The sequence below is a fragment of the Triturus cristatus genome, chromosome 1_2 (genome assembly GCF_964204655.1).
Source record: "Triturus cristatus chromosome 1_2, aTriCri1.1, whole genome shotgun sequence".
In the NCBI taxonomy this organism is placed as follows: domain Eukaryota; kingdom Metazoa; phylum Chordata; class Amphibia; order Caudata; family Salamandridae; genus Triturus; species Triturus cristatus.
This window is the reverse complement of record NC_140580.1, coordinates 638,767,783-638,785,502: the sequence shown is the minus strand read 5'-3', so window position 1 is coordinate 638,785,502 and position 17,720 is coordinate 638,767,783. Positions and strand designations below refer to the sequence as shown.

The window sequence follows — 17,720 nt, the reverse complement described above, 5'->3', positions numbered from 1 at the left end:
AGTCTCTATCTCACCGTGGACTTTGTGGTCCACCTCTAGCACAGTGGGAATTCTGAGATAGCTGCTTGGGCAGGTGGTTGTAGTGAAGTTGTTTAACATACTACTTGGATCGTGTTTTCCTGGTGAGCTAATCAATCGACCAGAAAACTGATCCTCTTCTGCAAACTTCTTCCCTGTGAGCAGCCCTCCAACCTGAACCAAGGCACCACATATGTGGGGTGGCTGGAGAGGGAGCTGATCTGTGGCACGAAGGGCACATGTTGGAACGATAATATCTTCTATTGTTGTTGTTATATAGACGACTGTCTTATGATCTGGACCTGAATTATGGAACGATTCAAGGACTTTTGCACATACCTTAACGGTAACACATGCAACATTAGCTTTACATACCTCTTCAGCAGGGATAACATTGATTTCCTTGATGCTGAGCTGTACATTGAAAATAACAAAATAGAGAGCAGACTCTTCCATAAACCAACATCGTGCAACTCTATAATGCACGCTTCAAGTGAACACCCAAAATGTTAAATCGATGCTTTCCCCTTTGGGGAGATGACCAGGGCCATATGCAATTGCAGCAATGATAAGGAATGTGAGAATGCATTAAATGAAATTGAATTGAGGTTCCTTCGCAGGGGATATAGTAGCCAGGTGTTGAATGCTGCAAGAAAGTTTATCAGTACAGAACAAAGTGAGACTCATAACGGACTACAATAGACTTTCCTCTCAGTTCAGGAAGTACTTACATAAACACTGGCATTTACCACAGACCGGCTACTTAAGGACCACATCTCTGTAACACCTAACATTACTTTTTGAAGGGGGAGAACTCTTAGAAATCTCCTTAGCCCGAGCTATCCCAAACACAAACCCAAAGAGAACTGGCTTACTATGCACATGCTTGGTTTTTACAAGTGTGGACATTGCAGGGTGTGCAGACATGACATGCACAAAACAAAGCAATTTACTATTAAAGGTGTAGGAAACTATTACATTAATCATAACATCACGTGTAACACCAAATATGTTAGGTACCTTATTTTCTGTAAATGTGACCGAACATATGTGGGCAGTACAATACGATGCCTTAAAGAAAGGGTGGGAGAGCATATGAGGGCAATCAAGTCGAATGACAACCGATACCCTATTGCTACCCATGCAATGGAATGTCTGTCACAACAGGGATACACGAGGTTCAAATTCTGTGGCATAGATCATGTAACTAGGGACCCCTGTGGGGGGAATAGGGAACTCTATTTATGACGAAGGGAGACAATGTGGATTTTAAGATTGAGATCCGTAGAAATCGGGTTGAACATCGATCATTAACTTCTATACTTTCTCGGTGATTGATATGTCATTGCTGTAACCTATCACATATATGTGAACTGTTAATAACAAATATATATGAATCCCCAGTTGGAATTATGATACACCTGTACATGTGGGTATTTGTGTTTTTGAACTGTAAAGTACTATATCCAATGACTACTGCGAATTTGGGTGGATGTTGTTTAGAGTCATAAAATACTCATTTGTAATTGTATTTAACACTTAAGTAAAGAAACCTTCACACTAAGCCATACTTGTACTGCGTAGATATTCTCTTAAATATACTTTCTTGACTATATCGCGAATGCATCTTTAACAATTATGCTCTCTAAATCTGTCTCATCACTCAGATATCTCTTGTGTTTCCTTGCCCTATCCTACCTTTCCTTATAGCCTCACCTAGATACCAACCATACATAATATTAATAATTTACCTTATCAGAGATTCTGTTTATCTTACGAATTTTGCACCTTGGGGATTCTCACCTAGACACAACCAATACTTGGGATTTTTGACTTACCTTATCAGAGTCTTTGGTCAATTTACGAATCTCACATCCTGGGGAAACAAGAATTGTACCTCCTTCCCTGGAGTCCTTATGATTACAAAGTAAGAGTCCTACGACAAACTGATCACCATGCAATATATAACTACTTTACATCGACTTACATGTCATTACAATTACCTAGTTTTTCTAATTTGCCTCATTCACCTCTTATGATTAGGTTTCATGTACTATTACTCATTATCTACCACTCCGATATGGCGCCCGACTATTTCTGACTGAGTGCCAATCTCCAGCATGCTCACCAATATAAACATTATTCTGACGCTGTACACGTCATCAAATAACACTATGGCTATGGTTTAATCGCATAGATGACATTGTCCTCCCCCCACGTATCTGGTCAACTTTCGATACATCCCCCATATATACACAATTAAGTTTTAGTTATAATATAAAGTTACTACATGACCAAATACTTATTAGGCTGTCTGTTTTATACAGGACTTATATCCTTTTGTGACTTTGAAAACTATGTTACATGCAAATTCTGAGAGCTTTAGCATAACTAAGCAACATTCCAATATGGCGCTTATTCATTTGAGCGGAGACGGCTCTAACAAATACGACTATATTCCGTCTTCTACCCTCACCTATAACAAATTGTGCTCAAACATGGTGCCCATACAGAATGTGATGCTCATGCCACAAATATAACGTTAGAGGCATGCCCGCATATGCCATGGATATAATCTCTATTTACACTTTGTCATTTTGCGCGTTTATAGCTTATACTCTTCCAATTTTTAGGGACCTTACTCGGACTCTCGAGCCTCGGTACTTCTCAAGTTCTTGAAATCACAGACTTACTCTACTCGCCAGGACTCTTTATACTTATACTTTTTAGGTCGAGCGTAGCACAGCGCGCATGCAATGCTCTAGGAGAGGGCCTCTTGGAATCACTCCAGACTTTCAGAAAACTCGTCTGTGTGATTTTTCAACTTCCACAAATTCTATTGGCCTTTGCGTGTTGCTTTCAAAAATGAAAGCACACAATTGGCCAGAGGCGGGTGCATGTCCCACCTCTTTGTTTACTGGTCACTCCACAGCGTTTTGCTGTTGGGACCGAGCAGTGCCTCCTTGTTGTTTTTGTGGCTTGCTTTAAGCACATTTCAGCTGCGTTTCTTTTCTTTTTAATTTGCCAAGCTACAATGGCAACTTGTTTGCCAAGCTACAATGGCAACTTGTCGTTGTTTCCTTTTACTGACAGTTTCCTTGTTAGCATTGAAAGGTACTATTTCACCCCTACCTTTGAATAAGATTGTTTTAATATACTCTAAAAAACTGTATTGATTACTTTCTTAGCATAGGGAGTTTAATTACAGCAGGCAATCTATGCTTTTTTCAATCTATACCTTTGAACATTTTTGTGGTTGGGAAAACAATCTTTGGCATTCCCACAGCTGGAAGTTGTAATTTGTCAAAGTGTATCCAAACATGATCTCTGGTGGTTGGACTAGTACATTTGAGTTTGGAACTACGTCGACAGGCCGACTCTTTCAAATTTCTATATTTTCCACTGAATCCATGAATCCTTTGTTCAGTGGTAAACTGTGCTGTAAAGATGATTACTAGAGACCCTTGACATACAAAAATTTCCTGTGTTTGACATGTAATCTTTGCAGATGCTTTCAGACTGGGTACCGAATCGTGAGCTAAAGTCTGTCAGGTGATGGTGCACTGCCACTGTCAATGATGTTTAGTCGCATATTGTACGTTGCTCTGCTAAGTGTTCCAACGTGATATGTATAGGAAGCTCAATTTCAGAGTACTAGTGGTTTTGTGAGGGCACTGAAGTGCTGCATTACACATGACATTACTTATTTTAGAAGTGCTGCATTACAAATTACTTTTGTTGATTTCAGAAGCGTTGTGTTACAAATTCCTGACTTTACAAGGGCAGTCGCGCATACACCCGCTACAGAGTCAGACTGGCCTTGAGATATTTCTCTATGGGCAAGGCATCTAAAAGACCAATATGTCTGAGTTAGAATCAGGACACATGCATGATCCTTCAACATCCTCAGTCTTTCAGGGGCACTGTCATGTGTGGGCATCTTCCGACTTCCCATCTACCCATCTGTCTGTGCACTTCTGCCCAGAATATCAAAATGCATGAATTGGCACAAGTGAAAATAATGGCTGGGTCTTAGACAGGTACCTCAATATTTGTTGCCCCATCATGCTCCCCTTCAGAGTACCAATGGCTAAATACTTTTAAGTTCCCAAAGGCGCGACCTATTGTCTATGCCAATGCTTTTTTGGTGAGTTGTTGAAGTGGTTTTGGCCTTTATTACTGGCAGTGTGCACTAGACTCATGTGTTACCAATTTAAATCTCAAATATCATATCTGTTTTGCTTTAAGATTGCTACTTACCACGCCACTGAAGATCTATCTCGATACCCCTGGATTATTCTATTAAATACAATCACGATGATTAATAGAGATATAATTGTGGTAAGTCCCACATTACAACTTTTGGCACTTGTTCCTACGAGTGCTACACAGAGAGATGGGCTACATATTACGCTATATAACACCTGCTGGACTTAGAGAATAAATAAACTGGGATACATTGCTGGCACCCTGATATACACTGGGAGTTCCCAATTTTGTTTTCATTTTAATTATCCTGGGCTATCGACCATCTATCTCTTGGGTTTGTCACTTCCCCCCCTTTTTTATCACTAAGCATTGTTTGCAATTATTAACACATTAGTAATTCAGAGAGTTGGTGATCATCGTTGACAGACAATTTATAGACTACACAAATTCTGAAGTACACTATCTGACATTATTCTTATTGGTTCCCCACAGACTTTTACGATATGATCACTTATTATCACCTACTCAACTGGCACGGCAAATATATCCTGTGTGGCTTACTGACCTCCATATAACGTGCTCTTTTCCTGATCTTGCTCTATTTATATCAGGTTCCTGATCAGTAATTACATTACTATTATCTCACAGGGTTAAAATGTTCTATATAATCTTTTATCTGCTATTTTCTTTGGTGCACTATCCTCATACTATCCTTCCAAATCTCTATTGCACCTGAATGCTTCTTTGCGACGTCTTCACGGCATTGCTGGTATTAGCATGCACTCTTAAAAAACTGTGAAGAAGAGAAATCAAAACTATACATGCCGATTTTAATGTTACTTATGAATCGGATAAACATGGACAACTTTGTATTTAGTTTTTTAGGTGTTTTATGCTTTTTATGTTATTTAAACCCATTGGGAATAATCACTGTTCGGCACCTATGCTCACAAACTCTGGTTATGTATATGCCAATAATATACACATGACTGCCACTGCCTCACGCAAGCTGGTGATGGTGATGAATTTGCCTAAATGTATTAGGCATATTTTTGGGATTTTTGTATCCCTGATCATTATCTTTTACTTGTTGTAGCCCTGATGAAGTCGCTAAACCGACGAAACGTGTTAGCTACATGAACTTTGAATAAGATCTACAAATAAAAGATCTCTGCTGATGCCAAAAACTTGGATGATTGCATTATTCGTGTGAACTATATTTTCTTCACCCATGTCAATGTTCAATTACAATAACTACTGCACGGAAACTAACCGTATTTCATATGTATAGTGTGTGCCCAAGGTTCATCTAATCTTGCACCGCATATGTAAATATAATCACATTTTAGGCCTCTGAAGGACCTAGAACAGGCAGCCCTGCAACAGAATTTCAACAAACTTTGTGTGAAGTGCTGCAAAAGAATTGTTGTCAAGCAGTCAGTATCACCCATCTGTGGTTGCTGAATAGGACACTTTACCCCGCACGCTTTTACAACGAGTGCCATTACTCTGCATTTTTTACTCTGCAAAATCTTTTAAAATGCAGGGCTTTACAACACAATCCATTACAACGCATTCCCCATTACAACGCAATTTACTATCCTAACTTCATCGGGGCGTTACTCTGGAGAATGCGTTGTAATGATTTGCGATGTAAAGCCCTGCATTGTAAAAGTTTTTGCAGAGTAAAAAAGGAGGGTTAATGGCATGCATTGTTACGCATGCCTTGTAAAGGATGTTTTCCGTGGTTGCCCCATGGTTATTGGCTGACAATACTGTTAGATGTCTGTCAGAGTCTGCTTTCCTCTACTTCATTGATTGTAATAGGAAAGATGAATGGTTGTTCCTGAGATACGATCGCCATCTTCAACACTCAGAATCCACAAAGCTAAGGGACTTCAGTGTCCCATTTGCAATGCAATGTTGCTATGGTAAGTTGCATGGACCATACAAAATTCCATTGGAATTGGACGAACCTTACACAATTCTGTTGCAATGTAATGTATGTATGAGAAGCTGGGTAGACCTTACACAAATCCAAGTTGTGATTCACAAAACTCCAGACAGATGTCAGAATCCAAGGAACTTGTCATGAGTTGGGCCGTCTACCTAGAGCAGATCACAGTTTCACCACACATGCCATAAATCAAAGCACTGTTCTTAGAATACTTAACTGATATTTATTCAGGCTTTCCCCATTCTCACTTCCTGCAGGCATTTATTGATAGAAGCGTAGGGTTATGGTGTTTCTCATAGAGAATGCATCTATAGTTTTACCAAACTCCTAATAAGACGCACAGACTTCTCTGGAGGTGGCACTAAATTACAAGCCTCAAATTGTTAGTGTTCCTCTGGTCCAGGTCTCATTTTCAGGACTATTATGTCCTCAGTGGCATACCAGAGATTTCTGCCATTCATGCAACGTTCACTGGCTCAGCTTGCACATGACCCTGAGATAACCATTTTTATTACCTTTAGCATCTGAGTTTCACATACTCCTCAATGAATGATCAGATTATTTATAAAAGACCATGACAGACAAAAGAACATTTAGTAATTTTATATTTTACTGCCGTCTTATCCAAATGGCATTATTCTGTATACATCATAGTACATAATGGAATGCGTAGGCTTGCAGTGCAATCAGGATCAATTTTCAAGTGGTGTTACTTCTTAAACACAGGAAGTAGAAGGTAGACGGTTAACATGGGAGCTGGTACTTGTGTTCTCAGGTCAGCACTTCCTTCCACCTTTTACTGACTGCTGGTCCTGGCAAACAGGAGCACATGGGACTGTTGAAGAAGAAAGTGAACATTAATGAGTGATTTTTATGACATACCATGTGCAGAATTCTGGTTTCTGAGCAAAAAACAGAACAAAATGATGTTCTCACACATCTAAATGAGTGGGGAGAGGGTATTTATTTCTTCAAAGGAAGAAGGTAAATAGACAATATCTGACTAAGGTGTTTCGCAGAACATTATAATTTGAACACTCAGGAGGATCATGGACCTGTGCTGTAATAGAAGGCAGCTTCCCCAGCCTCATCCACAAAATTCTGCACAAAAATGGTGCTCTGTCACATCTTGTGGTTCATCTTTCAACATGGGTCCGGGCTTATGGTGTGCCAGACCACTAAGCTGACACTTTGAGGTTCAAATTTTAATGTTTAGTGTGCTGTTACCATGGACAAACATGGCATCCCCATCTAATCATGTGTGCATTATTGTGGCTATTGAATATTAGATAGTTCCTTTTGCATTTTTCATGAGGCTGTGTGTATCATTGAGGAAGTGCTGATGAAATTACCTACAACTGCTCCTGTTCGACATTGGATTGTAACATTAAAAGGTGGTGAGCACACACAGGGTATTTGACAGGTGTGTTTATTTTGGGTCAAAACTCTCAAATCAGTCATGTTGCTTATCTTCAGAAAATTAACCCAGCTCGCAGACCAACACTGTGTAGCAAATCTCAACAGCAGCATCTGATGAAGTCTGAAAAGCACCAGAACCCTGCAAAAGGTGAGCCAACCGAGAGGTTTCGATATCATTTTTCTGCCAACCAAAGACTCCTTCTCCAAACTGGAACTTTTTCTCCTTATGGTTTCTGCTTACCCTCTCTGGCTCACATGCATTGAACTTTGAATCTGTTTTACTGAAATTTGTCTCTTGGTTCGAACCACTGGACTCATTCATCCAGGCTGACCACGGGTGCTCACATGTCAGCTTAGTTTGGCCTGCTTTCCCTGTCAGCATTGGTCAGCGCTGACCAGTGACTGGCAGGGGAAATCACAGTTGTTAATGCACACGATTCTACCTTTATTGCCTACCTATATTGGGTCTTCAGAGATCCAGGGGAGAAAGCAGACTAATGCCCACCAGAGTCCTAGTTTTGGGGCCCAATGTCCCCTTGCTCTGTCAGAGTAGTGAAGAACCAGGTTTCAAAACTAGTTTTCATGATATTGACTCTAAATTAGAGCCACACGCAGCATATCAATATAGAGAGTAGAAACTGATTAAGAATCAGAATATCCATGGGCCAAAGTTAGAGTCATTTCAGAAAATGTGTGATAGTGACAATTTATTCACCAACAGCTAGGCTGTATGCTTTTGCCAATTATAATATGTGTGTAACAATGTTTTAATGATATTTTTTCCACAGTCATTCTCCCTTCATCTATAGGAACTAGGTTCTGAATTAGAGCAAATATGGAATTTAGACTCAGAATCACAAATTTTTCCTGCTAAGCAGAGCAGCATCTAAATGTGCAATGCCACATTGCACAAGAGGGAAAACACAGGGCAGTGCCATATCTATAAAGATCAAGCTGCTGCTAGTGTTATCCCTTGTGTTAGGCTCAAATTAGGCTGCCTTGATCGATGCACAGGCTCGCACAGGTGCAGAGGTGAGTGTGCATTGTCCAGAAAAGGTTCTGCTCTGCAGACAAACATTTCCTGTACAAATTCCTATGCCAGGGACATCTTAAGGATTTTGGGAGTCTCGGGCCAAACATATGTTGGTGGCCCCTGTTCAGAACAACTTTGAATTTATGATCTAATTCGAGCTCTTTTATGACGGGACGTCTTTGGATAGGTCACTGACAGTGCATATCCTGAACGTGTTTCCATCTAATATTCAGGTATATTGTAGTTTTTCAATATTGCAAAAGCAGCAGCTCACTAATATGATTGAAATTAATATTTGTGACTCCCTCTCATTTTTCCTACGTGAGGTCTTGTTTTGCTCTAAAAGAAACATTTTTTATGGATTATGGAGGGAACACCAACACAACATTTCTCTGGAAAAAAGGTCTGTGATGGACTTCCACAGATCACCCACTTTGGAAATAAATTAAGGGAAAATGGTACTTAAACAATTTGTTAAATAATTATTCAAGGTCATCAGGGCAAGACTCACTGCAGAACAGAGCTGTCTCTATCAGGGGCCCCCTGAAAGGCTGGGACTCTGGGACCGTGCCAATTTTGCCCATGCCTTAAAACCTCTCTGGTATAGACAGTTCCCACACAATGGATGCGTGGTGTGCACTGCAGCACACATGCAATTTGCCTTTTTTGCGAAATGGACACATTTTTCCTTATTTGCACTTGCGTGAAGTAGACATTAGTTTTTACAAAATGCCCAGTCTGGTTATTTCAGTAGACTGACCTTTGCACCAAAACCTATGAGTGCTTATGTTGATCTGACCCAGTAACATCAACTTGGCTCAAAACCACACAAAGTAGATTGTTGCCCAATAAAAAGTGCACCTTTCCAGCACAAAACACCTTTTCTAAGGGATAGAAAGCTTTGCGTCATGCTAGCGCCTGCATTGAGTCTCAATACACCTGAGGCTTGATGTGCTTGGCTGACCTTTTTCAAAAGCAAAACGCCATGCTCTGAAGCTCTTAAGTGTAGTCCATTATAATACTGGAAAGAGCCAGACAGGATCAGTCACCGAAGTCCGTCCTGTACGACAGAACTGTGACACCTACATCTGCTCTTTTAGGGAAGAACAAGAGCTGAAGGATCCCACTAAGAAATTCTGCCTACACTCATCTCCGTTCCACACTGTGGTGTGAGGTGAATAATTTGTCCCTAAGAAGACCAGGGCTGGACCCACGTGTTGTGAAAAAGGAGCAGCTCGCAGACCAACACTGTGTAGCAAATCTCAACAGCAGCATCTGATGAAGTCTCAAAAGCACAAGAACCCTGCAAAAGGTGAGCCAACCGAGAGGTTTCAATATCATTTTTCTGCCAACCAAAGACTCCTTCTCCAAACTGGAACTTTTTCTCCTTATGGTTTCTGCTTACCCTCTCTGGCTCACATGCATTGAACTTTGAATCTGTTTTACTGAAATTTGTCTCTTGGTTCGAACCACTGGACTCATTCATCCAGGCTGACCACGGGTGCTCACAGGTCAGCTTAGTTTGGCCTGCTTTCCCTGTCAGCATTGGTCAGCGCTGACCAGTGACTGGCAGGGGAAATCACAGTTGTTAATGCACATGATTCTACCTTTATTGCCTACCTATATTGGGTCTTCAGAGATCCAGGGGAGAAAGCAGACTAATGCCCACCAGAGTCCTAGTTTTGGGGCCCAATGTCCTGTTGCTCTGATGTCAGAGTAGTGAAGAACCAGGTTTCAAAACTAGTTTTCATGATATTGACTCTAAATTAGAGCCACACGCAGCATATCAATATAGAGAGTAGAAACTGATTAAGAATCAGAATATCCATGGGCCAAAGTTAGAGTCATTTCAGAAAATGTGTGATAGTGACAATTTATTCACCAACAGCTAGGCTGTATGCTTTTGCCAATTATAATATGTGTGTAACAATGTTTTAATGATATTTTTTCCACAGTGATTCTCCCTTCATCTATAGGAACTAGGCTCTGAATTAGAGCAAATATGGAATTTAGACTCAGAATCACAAATTTTTCCTGCTAAGCAGAGCAGCATCTAAATGTGCAATGCCACATTGCACAAGAGGGGAAACACAGGGCAGTGCCATATCTATAAAGATCAAGCTGCTGCTAGTGTTATCCCTTGTGTTAGGCTCAAATGAGGCTGCCTTGATCGATGCACAGCCTCTCACAGGTGCAGAGGTGAGTGTGCATTGTCCAGAAAAGGTTCTGCTCTGCAGACAATCATTTCCTGTACAAATTCCTATGCCTAGGCCAGGGACATCTTAAGGATTTTGGGAGTCTAGGGCCAAACATATTTTGGTGGCCCCTGTTCAGAACAACTTTGAATTTATGATCTAATTCGAGCTCTTTCATGACGGGACGTCTTTGGATAGGTCACTGACAGTGCATATCCTGAATGTGTTTCCATCTAATATTCAGGTATATTGTAGTTTTTCAATATTGCAAAAGCAGCAGCTCACTAATATGATTAAAATTAATATTTGTGACCCCCTCTCATTTTTCCTACGTGAGGTCTTGTTTTGCTCTAAAAGAAACATTTTTTTATGGATTTTGGAGGGAACACCAACACAACATTTCTCTGGAAAAAAGGTCTGTGATGGACTTCCACAGATCACCCACTTTGGAAATAAAGTAAGGGAAAATGGTACTTAAACAATTTGTTAAATAATTATTCAAGGTCATCAGGGCAAGACTCACTGCAGAACAGAGCTGTCTCTATCAGGGGCCCCCTGAAAGGCTGGGACTCTGGGACCGTGCCCATTTTGCCCATGCCTTAAAACCTCTCTGGTATAGACAGTTCCCACACAATGGATGCGTGGTGTGCACTGCAGCACACATGCAATTTGCCTTTTTTGCGAAATGGACAATTTTTTCCTTATTTGCACTTGCGTGAAGTAGACATTAGTTTTTACAAAATGCCCAGTCTGGTTATTTCAGTAGACTGACCTTTGCACCAAAACCTATGAGTGCTTATGTTGATCTGGCCCAGTAACATCAACTTGGCTCAAAACCACACAAAGTAGATTGTTGCCCAATAAAAAGTGCACCTTTCCAGCACAAAACACCTTTTCTAAGGGATAGAAAGCTTTGCGTCATGCCAGCACCTGCATTGAGTCTCAATAAACCTGAGGCTTGATGTGCTTGGCTGACCTTTTTCAAAAGCAAGACGCCATGCTCTGAAGCTCTTAAGTGTAGTCCATTATAATACTGGAAAGAGCCAGACAGGATCAGTCACCGAAGTCCGTCCTGTACGACAGAACTGTGACACCTACATCTGCTCTTTTAGGGAAGAACAAGAGCTGAAGGATCCCACTAAGAAATTCTGCCTACACTCATCTCCGTTCCCCACTGTGGTGTGAGGTCAAGAAATAGTCCCTAAGAAGACCAGGGCTGGACCCACGTGTTGTGAAAAAGGAGCACACCCTGAAGGGACAGCTTGGTGCTGGAACAAGCCTCCACAACCAGCCATCAGTCGCTTCACAGGAAGAGGCTCCTTCAATGCACTCCTGAACTGACGCGTCACACAGGAAGTGATTACACCTTTCCAACCACAGCAGCCTCTTTAGTGCAAGGGTGTGGGCCATCTGTGGGTAGCTTTTATTTCTCGCTGGAAGACCAATCTACTTATGTCTGCAGTGCTCCAGATATACGGTACTGTCCCTAAAACTACATATCCTGCTTTACTCGCACTTGACAGCATTCATCTTACAAAGCAAAAACCAAAGGAAATGATGGACGGAGTGTTGAACATTGCAAGCACTCACCCCCAGTCAACTGATCTGGGTTTAATCCATCACCGTTCTTTAGCCCACTCTGCCACCCCAGTTCAGCATTCATCTTACAACCTTAATCTTTAGAATGATTAGGAACTGGTCTTACCGCCATCTTATGCTTTAGGAAACTAAAAATAGATCTTTATAAATAATAGAACTACCCTATAAAAAATATTTATCATTATGAAAGCAGATACATATTGCTAAATAACAATTTTTTTAATTCAATACAGAAATGACGTCTCTTCATTGGGAATGGGCAGCGTTGTGGTCATCTTCATGAAATTAAACTTACCTGGCTCACACTGGGGCTCACACTGGGGCTTACACTGAGGCTCACATTGAGGGACGGGGCCCTGGCACAGCACCACTGGGGCACATGCTGAAAAGGAAGACAAGGGTGCATATTACAACTCATATATAACATACGGTAGAGTGCACAGCTGATCTACATTGACAAACATAGCAGTCTTACATTAGACAAAGGCTACTGAATCACACATGGGCCCATACACACCCCTGCTCAGTTGTCTACATCAAGATAGAAGTCCTAAAAAAATATCGTATTAACTACATTCGTGGAGTATATAGGGGCATATCAGCAACACCCAGTGATAATTATCGCTCAGCGCTCTTAGCGTGAGGATAATTATCGCCGGGTAACTTGGATTTTTATCGCTGAGATAGCGTGCTAATAGCAACGCTTATCTCCTCAGCAATAAAAATCCTCACGCTAACTGCCTAACGTGAGATTATCGCTGGAAACCCAGCGATAATCTCACGCATTGTGGCGTTAGCTTGCTGATAGGGACCCACAGACTTAGCCATGATATCCACCTTCCATAGGATATCATGGCTAAGTCAGTCCTGAAGCAGGCGTAAGGAAAGTAGCGATAACAGGGGTTATCGCTACTTTTCCTGCCGCTATGCTTCATAGCGTGGGGCTTGATGATAGGAGAGATGTTGCTTAGAGACATTTCTCCTGTCATGTTAGGTCAGGAACGCCCACTTTGCATCTCATAAGAGATGCAAAGCTGGGCGTTAGGAATCCCCACGCTAAAGCAAGGTTTCACGCGTTAGCGTGGGCTTGCTAATTAGGCGATAAAATTATCGCTGCTTTTTGGCTGAAAACGGCCGCAAAAGCGGCGATAATGTTTTATCGCCAGCTTGTAAATATGCCCCATATTCACTATTTTGATCTCTTTATCTAACTTACCTTGTGATGCAATGGTTAGATCAATGTAGTGGATGTGATATTGGCACACACTGAATAAAGACTTTTATTCAATATAAGGCGCTAATAAAAGGGGTTATTTTTCTAAGTATCTGAGAGGAGGTCGACCACACTCTGCAAAGTGATTTACATAACTTTTTTCAGGCATAAGTGTGGCCACTTGTATGTATGTCTGACTCGTGCCTGAAAAGAAAAGAGGTGAAGAAAATATCGAAAAGTTTGAAGGCAGGAGTGACCTTGATATAATTGTTTTAAAAAAAGTTATTAAAAGAATGCAAATGCCGTGCTGAAAGGGTCATACAAACGTATGAACACATAATTATTGATAAAAACAAGAGTATTTCGGCTATGACTGTCAGCTTCACGCACTTACGCACATACATGCACAGTTTACACCTGCACGGGCATCAACTATTTATGAGTCCCCCAAATGCCATTCCACTGTATGTTTAATTCATACAATTCCTTTTCATCCCTGCCACTTTGGTGTTTACATATTTTATGTCTGGATGGGAGTGGGACATGTTCATTCACAGAACCAGTATGAACAGATTTTCTGTTGCATCATCAGCTTGGCTGTGGAACAGGTTCCAACCGGAAGCTCTACTGCTGGAAGCGTCAATGTTTTATAGGCCCAGAAGGTCTCCTGATAATTTGCACTCATGGCTCCTGTAGGAGGAAGCATCATGACCTCTAGGTAAGGCATAGCAACATTTGAATAAACCAAAACACACAAGATATGGGAAGGGTATGCCCAGACGTGGGTCCCGTGCTCACTACACCACTGGAGTCAAGCTATCCTGGCTGAAGAGGGGTGAAACCCCGAAACCGGTCCCAGGATGCTTGATTCCCGTCCAGCGAAGACATGGCTTGGCAGTTCGGGCTGGACTATTCCCATGAGGCACAGGGTCAAGACTGATTTGCATATGGCCATGTCTGAACTGGGCTGGCGTGGTGAGCAAAATAAGGATGGATTAAACCCAGATCTGTGAGTGGGGGTGAATGTTTTGCCAATGTGCAACATTCCGTCCATCATCTTGTGTGTTTAACATTTGAATAAAAAAATATATATCGGTCAAGATAACTTTTCCCACAATTCATTTTAGCAAAACATTTAATTAAGTTATTGCTGTTATTGCTGGTTTTGATGGCAGGTGTTGACTGGGCCACACTAAGTAGGACAATATAGGACATTTTTTACTGAAAATAAACCTTCATTGTGAAGCAGTTGGTGGCTCCATTCTTTCCAGGTCCAGATCCTAATTCCTTAAGGCACAGTGTATCTTTCACTCATGTTGTAGGCAGATATTTCAGAATTCAAAATTGTCAAAATCATTGTTATCGATAGGATGTGAGCTTAAAACACATTAATGGTACTAAACTGGGAAATCTGTAAGACTCCTAAAAATTGGTAAAATGTAAATCACTTGTTAGGTGAACTTACCATACTATGGACTCCATTCCAGTCTTAAATTACTTAAAGAGGCAGTGTGGTTTCAGAAATTCTCCTGATTTCTCTTCTGCACAATCTGCTTTGGCAGGTGAACAGTAAGCCTACAACCCTAACGTTTTTACAGTGACACGGAAAGTCAAGTTACGTAGTATCCCATTGACCACGGCTTTGATGACAAATCATTGACTACAACTAGTTCCCTGTAGGCTGCCTATTCGATCATCTGGGAACCTAGGCTTTGATTCTGGCACAGTTTTAAAAAGATCAAAAACAAACTTCACTAGTCTTACTGATACACCAGAGTCTCCTGATGTTTACTGTCAAGCTCCGTAATGCTAATAAATTATTTGATCCCTGTAGATTAACCTTGTGTTCATTGTAATGTTTAACGCCGGCTATCGCTGGATTTATTTGCTGAGATAACGCGTTATTATCAACGCTTATCTCCACGGCGATAGTGGCAAAATGAGGGAACATCGCTGGAAATCCAGCGATACAACTGCAGCGATAAGGGAATCCTTGGTAATAGGGAGATGTGGACTTAGCCTTAGAATCCACCTCCCTTATATAACATAGCTAAGTCAGAAAGTTTGCAAACGTTAGCTTACGGCGATAACCGCGGTTAGCGCGGCTTTTAATATCGCTATGGGTGTCCTGGGCCGGCTTGTTAATACAGAGTAGTGCAGTTAGCAATATATTCCGTGTTATTTTGGAAAGAAACGCCTATTTTGCATCTCATTAACGATGTGAGGTGAGGCGTTTTGAGAACGGCTGCTATCATGCGCTAATGCATTTAGGCACCGCCTTGTAAATAGGGCGAAAATATTATCTCCGCTTTTCTGGCTTTTAAAGCCAGAAAAGCGGAGATAGGGCCCTTGATAATGTGCCCCATATTCTCTTTCCGCATCAGTTTAACTGGAATGTTTTCAAAGTATGAAACGCATGGGAAGTGCCCAGCTAGTCACAATTCCACCTGAATTGTTATTTTGGAATACCTAAAACATTGCCCTCATACTTAATCAATCTCCTGTAACTTTTTAAAAACAATTTTTTCCTCTAATTTTTAAACGTTAGTCACGCATATAAATAATTTTGAGTAAGTAGTTGAAATAAAGGGTTGCAATCACTCAAGAGTGGCGATTGCATGATAAATTGATATTAAAATTATAGCATGATCCTAGTAAAGCTAATAAACAGACATTTTTAAAAATGATGGTAAAAAAGACCACAAGTCACATCAAGTCTGCAAGTTCTGCACAGAGTTTACCTTAGATTTTGCAGTTGTTACAGTGAAAATATTATGACCATGTCATTTGTTTGGCGATTTTATGTTACAAGCAGGCCCCAACTCATGTTTCATGTCACATTTTATCATCATTTTGATGCAATGGCAAGTGGACCACATAAGATGGCAAAAAACAAATTGATTTCATCGCAGAACACATAGGATCACTAATTTGGAAAGTTAGGTTGGCCAGATAGTGCTTGCCTGTAGCTAGCTCATGTTCCCATTTTCCTCCCATTTGATCTGCCCATTTATATAATTTGTCTAAGTAAGAACTAATTACTTACGGTCTTGGCATTTCTCCACGACTTTAACATCTTGGCACTGGGCCTTCTGAGTTTCCCTGCATCCTCCCTTGGCAGACATGGTCGTCACTTGCACCGGGTCAAACTCAGCCACTAGGGAAAATATTGGAAGAGTCACTTCGAGCTGTGCCCAGCCTGGTCGAAGATGAGGCTTATATACACGGGTAAACTGCCCCTTCTGCCTGTTGAGCAACATTAGCAGTCATATTTTCACACCCATCATTGTTATCATACCCAGAGAGGAAGATCATATTTAATTGGTTTGTTTCCTTGCTTGAGGGCAGAGTGTTGGGTTTTTAACATCGCATGATATTTCAGACGTACACAGCGCAGTTCTTATTTTTTGAGGTGTGTCTTTAAAAGGTTTGCTGATAAATCATTATTAGTATATGTTAATCATTTGGATACATACCATAAGGCAGACAACTATTTAGAATTTGCATATCAAGAATATCTAGGAGAGTGCTACTTATTTGACCTCTTCCCTTACTTCCTCTTTGAGTGTGAAATTCCTTTAGTTCAACACAACTAGCACACTAACCTTTGAAGCCCTTAGAATGCATTGTTTAACTATGGGAGAAGAACTGTAGATGACTTTCTCCCCTGTCAGTTGGCTGTGGTATTTCCTCTCAACTAAAAATTATTTATCCACTTAGCTATGTGGTAATATTTTCACGTGAGGGCTCAGGCAGTAGCCTCTTCTAAGATTGCAGTTCTTTTCCACTTGAATGCACTTTTCCTAATGGTTTTGCTAGTCCCAATGTACTCCCAGTGCAGTGATCCTAAAACTAGGAGGAAAGACAAAAACCCTCTGCTTCCCTGTGGCTCAGCCTTTATACCAAAGGGGAGTGAGTCCTAAACCAAAAGACACTCTATCTTCACCCCGTTCATCTTTGTTCACCAAGCTGGCCCAAGTCACCCTGTTCTGAGATGGACTCTCCTGACTCTACACATGAAGTTGGCCTCAAGATCCAGGATGGGACACACTTCAGGGCAATAAACAGAGCTTGAAA

General features: G+C 41.0%; 1 long non-coding RNA gene across 1 annotated transcript; it reads right to left on the bottom strand.

Annotated features, from left to right (window-relative positions):
* Positions 1–6,772: 6,772 nt before the first annotated feature.
* LOC146867755 (uncharacterized) lies at positions 6,773–16,840 on the bottom strand. The gene is made up of 3 exons (XR_014962174.1): positions 16,690–16,840; positions 12,726–12,812; positions 6,773–7,019 (listed from the first exon to the last, which is right to left on the bottom strand). It is a non-coding gene; the product is annotated as an uncharacterized LOC146867755 (long non-coding RNA).
* Between the last annotated feature and the right edge of the window lie 880 nt (positions 16,841–17,720).